The sequence below is a fragment of the Lolium rigidum genome, chromosome 3 (assembly GCF_022539505.1).
Source record: "Lolium rigidum isolate FL_2022 chromosome 3, APGP_CSIRO_Lrig_0.1, whole genome shotgun sequence".
NCBI lineage: Eukaryota > Viridiplantae > Streptophyta > Magnoliopsida > Poales > Poaceae > Lolium > Lolium rigidum.
In genome coordinates, this window is record NC_061510.1 from 303,211,392 (window position 1) to 303,222,326 (window position 10,935).

Consider the following 10,935-nt stretch of genomic DNA (forward strand, 5'->3'; position numbering starts at 1 on the left):
TTAGCGATACAAAGTAAACCTAGTTCCCAAAGGCGCGTGTGTCCCCAACCATGACTACTAGCTCCTAGCCGCCATATGATTCTTACCAAAGTCCTTATGCAAATATTATGTGGTTGACAACCACAACATCATTGATAAGAACCAACACACTTTATAACTATTAGACAATCAAAAAACTTTGTTTCATTTCATAATTTAGCTAGAGTTTCTCTCCGTATTCCCAAAAATAAATCTACTCACACATGAAGGCAAATAACATCATCATGAATATATGAATAGAAAATGGAAGATCGAATGGATACAAGTACAAATCCAACTCAAGGTTAAGAATTACAACAAGATGCCCAATGATGATGGTGGTGATGATGACGATGAGGATGATGATGATGGTGATGAAGATCATGCCTTGGCATCCAATGATGCCAGCTGCGGTGATGATGGATCCCTTCTTGCAAGTTCCCACTCCGAATCCCTCCCAGAGGCTAGGTTCCGTGGTTTTCTAGTGGCTCCGTGTCTCGCTTCTCAGATCTGATTTCGCGGGGTGATTATATTTGACGAGGTGGTGCTAATGATGGGTGGTGACATAGGCATCCCCAATGGGTCTGCCGAAGAAGGTACCCGGGGTTTACTGAAGGTCCATGACTCGAAGAATACAATGCCCGGAAGCCCAATAAGGTGTCGATATGGAAGATAGAGGTGTATTAGGAATAAAGACTTGTAACTATACGGGACGAACTCAAAGAGTCTCCCGCTGTTTGTAACTTGTACATCACGAAACCCTCGGCTCCGCCTCCTATATAGGGGGGAGTCGAGTGAAAAAGAAAGCATTGATTTCATTGCCAACACAACCCTAGTTTTTAGCAGTCGAGTACCTTTTCGGCTGAAACCTTCGAGATCTACTTGCCCTCTACTTTCCACGAAACCCTAGTCTACAACTTGTAGGCATTGACAAGTCAATACCTTGTCATGTGGTACATCCAGGTGGTACGGTGGGCCTAACCGTACCAGTAGTGTGACGCCCCAGAACCGGTACCATAAGGATTCTAGCGATTCCGCCGAAATCCGCACGATATCGATTCAGAGACGCCCTCCGACACGACGTGCGCGACGAATCACACACGTGATGCCCGAGGAATTAACACGAGCGGTAACATTACAACATGATTACAATAGAGCCCACAAGATACATATATTACAACAACGACTCCAACGAGTCAAGATACAAATATACAATACAAAGATCCGAATCATACAGAAGATCAAATACGTCCGAGTACGGACAAGATACAAATTGGACTAAGAGTCCTGAAGATAACCGAGTGGCGTCCATAACCACTGCCCAGGCCAAGCCGGAAGGGTAACCTTGCTAACGTCGTCATCTTGTACCTGTCGAAGTCGGGCCATCGGTTGCCGACAAAAAGGGAGGAAGCAAAAGAGAAAGGGAAAAGGCGAGAGTAAGTACCAAGGAACGAACTCCGGCACGTACTTAGCGAGACTAGAAATGGCTATGCTCGCCGGGCGATTATATATATATCGCCTGGGGCTATATGGTAGGTTTAGCGGCAGCAAAACTATAACCAATAGAGACACACTACAACATCCGTCTACTCAGATAAGATAAGAGAGCGCATAAGGTAACAGATAAAATACTACACAAACATAACCCAGCCGATTATACATATCCCCTCCAACAATTGCGAAGAGGCAATGTAAAAGGCACTCAACGGTGGACAAGTTTTATTAGGTATCGGTTGTAGTAATGCTATATTACTACGCCAGTTATTATCAAATTATTAACAACACGTGTAAGGTGTAAGTTGTTCTATGATCAAGCTATACAATTCCAAGTCGTCCATAACCGCGGACACGGCTTATCGATAAGATGTACACCCTGCAGGGGTTGCCAAAATGTAACTGATACGTCCCAAACGTATCTATAATTTCTTATGTTCCATGCTACTTTTATGATGATACTCACATGTTTTATATACATTTTATGTCATTATTATGCATTTTCCGGCACTAACCTATTGACGAGATGCCGAAGAGCCGATTGTTGTTTTCTCTGTTTTTGGTTTCAAAAATCCTACAAAGGAAATATTCTCGGAATTGGACGAAATCAACGCCCGAGGTCTTATTTTTGCACGAAGATTCCAGAAGTCCGAAAGGGAAACGAAGTGGGGCGACGAGGCACCGACACAACAGGGCGGCGCGGCCCAGGTCTTGGCCGCGCGGCCCTGGCGTGTGGGGCCCTCGTGTCGCCCCTAAACCTGTCCTTCCGCCTACTTAAAGCCTTCGTCGCGAATACCCCAGTACCGAGAACCATGATACGTCTCCGACGTATCGATAATTTCTTATGTTCCATGCCACATTATTGATGATATCTACATGTTTTATACACATTATATGTCATATTTATGCGTTTTCCGGAACTAACCTATTAACAAGATGCCGAAGTGCCAGTTCCTGTTTTCTGCTATTTTTGGTTTCAGAAATCCTAGTAAGGAAATATTCTCGGAATTGGACGAAATCAACGTCCAGGGTCCTATTTTTCCACGAAGCTTCCAGAAGTCCGAAGGGGAAACGAAGTGGGGCCACGAGGTGGGGACACGATGAGGGCGGCGCGGCCCAAGCCCTGGCCGTGCCGGCCTAGTGTGTGGTCCCACCAGGACCCCTTCGAGGCTGCCCTTCCGCATACTTAAGGTCTCCGTCGCGAAAACCCTATCACGTTCGACGAAACCAGAGAAAACCTTCCAGAGCCGCCGCCATCGCGAAACCAAGATCTGGGGGACAGGAGTCTCCGTTCGGCACGCCGCCGGGACGGGGAAGTGCCCCGGAAGGCTCCTCCATCGACACCACCGCCATCTCCATCAACGCTGCTTGTCTCCCATGAGGAGGGAGTAGTTCTCCATCGAGGCTCGGGGCTGTACCGGTAGCTATGTGGTTAATCTCTCTCCTATGTGCTTCAATACAATAATCTCATGAGCTGCCCTACATGATTAAGATTCATATGATGATGCTTGTAATCTAGATGTCATTATGCTAGTCAAGTGGGTTTTACTTATGTGATCTCCGGAGACTCCTTGTCCCACGTGTGTAAAGGTGACGGTGTGTGCACCGTGTGGGTCTCTTAGGCTATATTTCACGGAATACTTATTCATCGTTATGAATGGCATAGTGAAGTGCTTATTTATACCCCTTTATGATTGCAATGTGTTTTGTATCACAATTTATCTGTGTGCTACTCTAGTGATGTTATTAAAGTAGTTTATTCCTCCCGCACGGTGTAATGGTGACGAGTGTGTGCATCGTGTAGTACTTAGCGTAGGCTATGATTGTGATCTCTTGTAGATTATGAAGTTAACTATTGCTATGATGGTATTGATGTGATCTATTCCTCCTTTCGTAGTGTGAAGGTGACAGGTGTGCATGCTATGTTAGTACTTGGTTTGGTTATGTTGATCTGTCATGCACTCTAAGGTTATTTAAACATGAACATTGAATATTGTGGAGCTTGTTAACTCCGGCATTGAGGGTTTGTGTAATCCTACACAGTTAGTGGTGTTCATCATCCAACAAGAGGGTGTAGAGTCTAGCATTTATCTATTTATTCTATTATGTGATCAATGTTGAGAGTGTCCACTAGTGAAAGTATAATCCCTAGGCCTTGTTTCTAAATACTGCTATCGCTGCTTGTTTCTTGTTTTACTTGCATCTTTACTTCCTGCAATATTACTACCATCAACCGCACGCCGGCAAGCACTTTTACGGCGCCGTTACTACTCGCTCATATTCATTCATACCACCTGTATTTCACTATCTCTTCGCCGAACTAGTGCACCTATTAGGTGTGTTGGGGACACAAGAGAATTCTTGCTTTGTGGTTGAAGGGTTGCATGAGAGGGATATCTTTGACCTCTTCCTCCCTGAGTTCGATAAACCTTGGGTGATCCACTTAAGGGAAACTTGCTGCTGTTCTACAAACCTCTGCTCTTGAAGGCCCAACACTGTCTACAAGAATAGAAGCACCCGTAGACATCAAGCACTTTTCTGGCGCCATTGCCGGGGAGGAAAGGTAAACGACACTCACACACCGAAACCCGGCAACTAGCCACTTTTCTGGCGCCGTTGCCGGGGAGGAAAGGTAAAAGGCTCTCATACTCCGGTCCCAGGTAAAGTACTTTTCTGGCGCCGTTGTGTGTGTGCTCGAAGCTATTTCCTTTAGATCCTGCAATTGCATCTTTTTGTTTCTTGTTTACACTAGTTTGGCATAATGGACAACAATGAGCTTCTTATTCTATTTCCTGATTTAAGACATGGATGGTTTGATGCGAAAATTAAAAAACCTATGGAACATATTAGTATGAACGCTTTGAACACCATTGTTGCTAATGATATGGAAAATTCTAAGCTTGGGGAAGCTGGCTTTGATGAGCATGATATTTTTAGTCCCCCAAGCATTGAGGAGAAAATTTACTTTCATGATACTTTGCCTCCTATTTATGATGATTATAATGATATTGGTCTTTTAGTACCGCCTGTTATGGAGGATAAATTTGATTATGATTACAATATGCCTCCTATATTTGATGATGAGAATAATAATGATAGCTACTTTGTTGAATTTGCTCCCACTACAACTAATAAAATTGATTATGCCTATGTGGAGAGTAATAATTTTATGCATGAGACTCATGATAAGAATGCTTTATGTGATAGTTATATTGTTGAGTTTGCTCATGTTGCTACTGAAAGTTATTATGAGAGAGGAAAATATGGTTGTAGAAATTTTCATGTTACTAAAACACCTCTCTATATGCTGAAATTTTTGAAGCTACACTTGTTCTATCTTCCTATGCTTGTTACTTTTTTCTTCATGAACTTGTTTATTTACAAAACTCCTATGCATAGGAAGCATGTTAGGCTTAAATGTGTTTTGAATTTGCCTCTTGATGCTCTCTTTTGCTTCAACTACTATTTCTTGCGAGTGCATCATTAAAACTGCTGAGCCCATCTTAATGGCTATAAAGAAAGCACTTCTTGGGAGATAACCCATGTGTTTATTTTACTACAGTACTTTTATTTTGTATTTGTGTCTTGGAAGTTTTTACTACTGTAGCAACCTCTCCTTATCTTAATTTTGTTGCATTGTTGTGCCAAGTAAAGTCTTTGATAGTAAGGTTCATACTAGATTTGGATTACTGCGCAGAAACAGATTTTTTTGCCGTCACGAATCTGGGCCTAATTCTCTGTAGGTAACTTAGAAAATTATGCCAATTTACGTGAGTGATCCTCAGATATTTACGCAACTTTCATTCAATTTGAGCATTTTCATCTGAGCAAGTCTGGTGCCTCTTTAAAATTCGTCTTTACGGACTGTTCTGTTTTGACGATTCTGCCTTTTATTTCGCATTGCCTCTTTTGCTATGTTGGATGGATTTCTTTGTTTCATTAATGTCCAGTAGCTTTGTGCAATGTCCGAAGTGTTAAGAATGATTGTTTCACCTCTGAACATGTGAATTTTTGATTATGCACTAACCCTCTAATGAGTTGTTTCGAGTTTGGTGTGGAGGAAGTTTTCAAGGGTCAAGAGAGGAGGATGATATACTATGATCAAGAAGAGTGAAGAGTCTAAGCTTGGGGATGCCCCCGTGGTTCATCCCTGCATATTTTAAGAAGACTCAAGCATCTAAGCTTGGGGATGCCCAAGGCATCCCCTTCTTCATCGACAAATTATCAGGTTTCTTCTCTTGAAACTATATTTTTATTCGGTCACATCTTATGTACTTTACTTGGAGCGTCTGTTTGTTTTTGTTTTTGTTTTGTGTTTGAATAAGATCTGATCCATCATGCTCGTGTGGGAGAGAGACACGCTCCGCTGGTTCAAATGAACACACGTGTTCTTAGCTTTTAATGTTCATGACGAAGGTTGAAACTGCTTCGTTAATTGTTATATGGTTGGAAATGGGAAATGCTACATGTAGTAATTGATAAAATGTCTTGGATAATTTGATACTTGGAAATTTTTGTGCTCATGTTTAAGCTCTTGCATCATATACTTTGCACCCATTAATGAAGAAATACATAGAGCTTGCTAAAATTTGGTTTGCATAATTGGTCTCTCTAAGGTCTAGATAATTTCTAGTAAAGAGTTTGAACAACAAGGAAGACGGTGTAGAGTCTTATAATGTTTACAATATGTCTTTTATGTGAGTTTTGCTGCACCGGTTCATCCTTGTGTTTGTTTCAAATAACCTTGCTAGCCTAAACCTTGTATCGAGAGGGAATACTTCTCATGCATCCAAAATCCTTGAGCCAACCACTATGCCATTTGTGTCCACCATACCTACCTACTACATGGTATTTCTCCGCCATTCCAAAGTAAATTCCTTGAGTGCTACCTTTAAAATTTCCATTCTTTACCTTTGCAATATATAGCTCATGGGACAAATAGCTTAAAAACTATTGTGGTATTGAATATGTACTTATGCACTTTATCTCTTATTAAGTTGTTTGTTGTGCGATAACCATCTTTCTGGGGACGCCATCAACACTTTGTTGAATATCATGTGAGTTGCTATGCATGTCTGTCTTGTCTGAAGTAAGGGAGATTTACCACTCATTTAATGGTTAGAGCATGCATAATGTTAGAGAAGAACATTGGGCCGCTAACTAAAGCCATGATCCATGGTGGAAGTTTCAGTTTTGGACATATATCCTCAATCTCATATGAGAACATTAATTGTTGCTACATGCTTATGCATTAAAGAGGAGTCCATTATCTGTTGTCTATGTTGTCCCGGTATGGATGTCTCAGTTGAGAATAATCAAAAGCGAGAAATCCAAATGCGAGCTTTCTCCTTAGACCTTTGTACATGCGGCATAGAGGTACCCCTTTGTGACACTTGGTTAAAACATGTGTATTGCGATGATAATCCCGGTAATCCAAGCTAATTAGGACAAGGTGCGGGCACTATTAGTATACTATATGCATGAGGCTTGCAACTTGTAAGATATAATTTACATGATACATATGCTTTATTACTACCATTGACAAAATTGTTTCTTGTTTTCAAAACCAAAGCTCTAGCACAAATATAGCAATCGATGCTTCCCTCGTAGAAGGGCCATTCTTCTACTTTTATGTTGAGCCAATTCACCCATTTCCTTCTGTCTTAGAAGCAAACACTTGTGTTAACTGTGCATTGATTCTTACATACTTGCATATTACATTTGTTATATTACTCTATGTTGACAATTATCCATGAGATATACATGTTACAAGTTGAAAGCAACCGCTGAAACTTAATCTTCCTTTATGTTGCTTCAATACCTTCTACTTTGAATTATTGCTTTATGAGTTAACTCTTATGCAAGACTTATTGATGCTTGTCTTGAAGTACTATTCATGAAAAGTCTTTGCTATATGATTCATTTGTTTACTCATGTCATTTACATTGTTTTGATCGCTGCATTCATTACATGTGTTTACAATAGTATGATCAAGGTTATGATGGCATGTCACTCCAGAAATTATCTTTGTTATCGTTTACCTGCTCGGGACGAGCAGAAACTAAGCTTGGGGATGCTGATACGTCTCCGACGTATCGATAATTTCTTATGTTCCATGCCACATTATTGATGATATCTACATGTTTTATACACATTATATGTCATATTTATGCGTTTTCCGGAACTAACCTATTGACGAGATGCCGAAGTGCCGGTTCTCGTTTTCTGCTGTTTTTGGTTTCAGAAATCCTAGTAAGGAAATATTCTCGGAATTGGACGAAATCAACGCCCGGGGTCCTATTTTTCCACGAAGCTTCCGGAAGTCCGAAGGGGAAACGAAGTGGGGCCACGAGGTGGGGACACGGTAGGGCGGCGCGGCCCAAGCCCCGGCCGCGCCGGCCTAGTGTGTGGTCCCACCGGGACCCCTCCGAGGCTGCCCTTCCGCCTACTTAAGGTCTCCGTCGCGAAAACCCTATCACGTTCGACGAAACCGGAGAAAACCTTCCAGAGCCGCCGCCATCGCGAAGCCAAGATGCGGGGGACAGGAGTCTCCGTTCCGGCACGCCGCCGGGACGGGGAAGTGCCCCGGAAGGCTCCTCCATCGACACCACCGCCATCTCCATCAACGCTGCTTGTCTCCCATGAGGAGGGAGTAGTTCTCCATCGAGGCTCGGGGCTGTACCGGTAGCTATGTGGTTAATCTCTCTCCTATGTGCTTCAATACAATAATCTCATGAGCTGCCCTACACGATTGAGATTCATATGATGATGCTTGTAATCTAGATGTCATTATGCTAGTCAAGTGGGTTTTACTTATGTGATCTTCGGAGACTCCTTGTCCCACGTGTGTAAAGGTGACAGTGTGTGCACCGTGTGGGTCTCTTAGGCTATATTTCACAGAATACTTATTCACTATTATGAATGGCATAGTGAAGTGCTTATTTATATCCCTTTATGATTGCAATGTGTTTTGTATCACAATTTATCCGTGTGCTACTCTAGTGATGTTATTAAAGTAGTTTATTCCTCCTGCACGGTGTAATGGTGACAGTGTGTGCATCGTGTAGTACTTGGCGTAGGCTATGATTGTGATCTCTTGTAGATTATGAAGTTAACTATTGCTATGATGGTATTGATGTGATCTATTCCTCCTTTCGTAGTGTGAAGGTGACGAGTGTGCATGCTATGTTAGTACTTGGTTTGGTTATGTTGATCTGTCATGCACTCTAAGGTTATTTAAACATGAACATTGAATATTGTGGAGCTTGTTAACTCCGGCATTGAGGGTTCGTGTAATCCTACACAGTTAGTGGTGTTCATCATCCAACAAGAGGGTGTAGAGTCTAGCATTTATCTATTTATTCTGTTATGTGATCAATGTTGAGAGTGTCCACTAGTGAAAGTAGAATCCCTAGGCCTTGTTTCCAAATACTGCTATCGCTGCTTGTTTACTGTTTCTTGCATCTTTACTTCCTGCAATATTACTACCATCAAGCTGCACGCCAGCAAGCACTTTTACGGCGCCGTTACTACTGCTCATATTCATTCATACCACCTGTATTTCACTATCTCTTCGCCGAACTAGTACACCTATTAGGTGTGTTGGGGACACAAGAGACTTCTTGCTTTGTGGTTGCGGGGTTGCATGAGAGGGATATCTTTGACCTCTTCCTCCCTGAGTTCGATAAACCTTGGGTGATCCACTTAAGGGAAACTTGCTGCTGTTCTACAAACCTCTGCTCTTGGAGGCCCAACACTGTCTACAAGAATAGAAGCACCCGTAGACATCAAACCACGATACGGAAAACCTTCCAGAGATGCCGCCGCCGCCAATCCCATCTCGGGGGATTCAGGAGATCGCCTCCGGCACCCTGCCAGAGAGGGGAATCATCTCCCGGAGGGCTCTTCATCGCCATGATCGCCTCCGGATCGATGTGTGAGTAGTTCACCCCTGGACTATGGGTCCATAGCAGTAGCTAGATGATTGTCTTCTCCTCATTGTGCTATCATGTTAGATCTTGTGAGCTGCCTATCATGATCAAGATCATCTATTTGTAATGCTACATGTTGTGTTTGTTGGGATCCGATGAATATTGAATACTATGTAAATTTGATTATCAATCTATCATATATGTTGTTTATGTTCTTGCATGCTCTCCGTTGCTAGTAGAGGCTCTGGCCAAGTTGATACTTGTAGCTCCAAGAGGGAGTATTTATGCTCGATAGTGGGTTCATGCCTCCATTGAATCTGGGACAGTGATAGAAAGTTCTAAGGTTGTGGATGTGCTGTTGCCACTAGGGATAAAACATCGATGCTTTGTCTAAGGATATTTGTGTTGATTACATTACGCACCATACTTAATGCAATTGTCTGTTGTTTGCAACTTAATACTGGAAGGGGTTCGGATGATAACTCCGAAGGTGGACTTTTTAGGCATTGATGCATGCTTGGATAGCGGTCTATGTACTTTGTCGTAATGCCCTGATTAAATCTCATAGTACTCATCATGATATATGTATGTGCATTGTTATGCCTTCTTTATTTGTCAATTGCCCAACTGTAATTTGTTCACCCAACATGCGCTTATCTTATGGGAGAGACACCACTAGTGAACTGTGGACCCCGGTCCATTCTTTACATCTGAAATACAATCTACTGCAATACTTGTTCTTTACTGTTCTTCGCAAACAAACATCATCTTCCACACTATACATCTAAGGGATTTCTATTTTCGTGCCCCTGGTTCGTTAGTTGTACTCAGTTTTCCCCAGTCCCTTAGTTTTTCCTCAGTTTTCCCCTCCTCTAGTTTGAAACACGCACAAGTGCTGGAACGGCCGGTTGCCATCAGGTCAGAGGCCTTGACCGTTAGTCTGACCGGTGGGGCCGCACATGGGCAGCTCCTCCCTGACGGGTAGGGTCAGGAGACACGTCGGAGCAGCCATCCATCTATCGCTGACGTGTGGGCCATTTTATTTCATGATTTTATAAGCGGTGCTGCCAATGACAAATGGGGCCGCTCTATAGGGCTACCGCAGCCAATGACCAGTGGGGTCATATATTTTTCAGGAAAACTCATATATTGCCGCTCTGTGGTGCATCCGCAGCCAATGACCAGTGGGGTCGTCTATTTTTCGGGAAAACTCACATATATTGCCGCTCTGTGGGGCTGCCGCAGCCAATGACCAGTGGGGTCGTCTATTTATTTAGAGAAAATCATATATTGCCGCTCTGTGGGGCCTCCGCAGCCAATGACCAGTGGGGTCGTCTATTTTTCAGGAAAAGACACATATTGCCGCTCCGTGGGGTGCCGCAGCCAATGACCGAGTGGGGTCGTCTATTTGTTTAGAGAGAAAAAATCATATATTGCCGCTCCGTAGGGCCTGCGCATCCAATGACCGGTGGGGTCGTCTATTTTTCAGGAA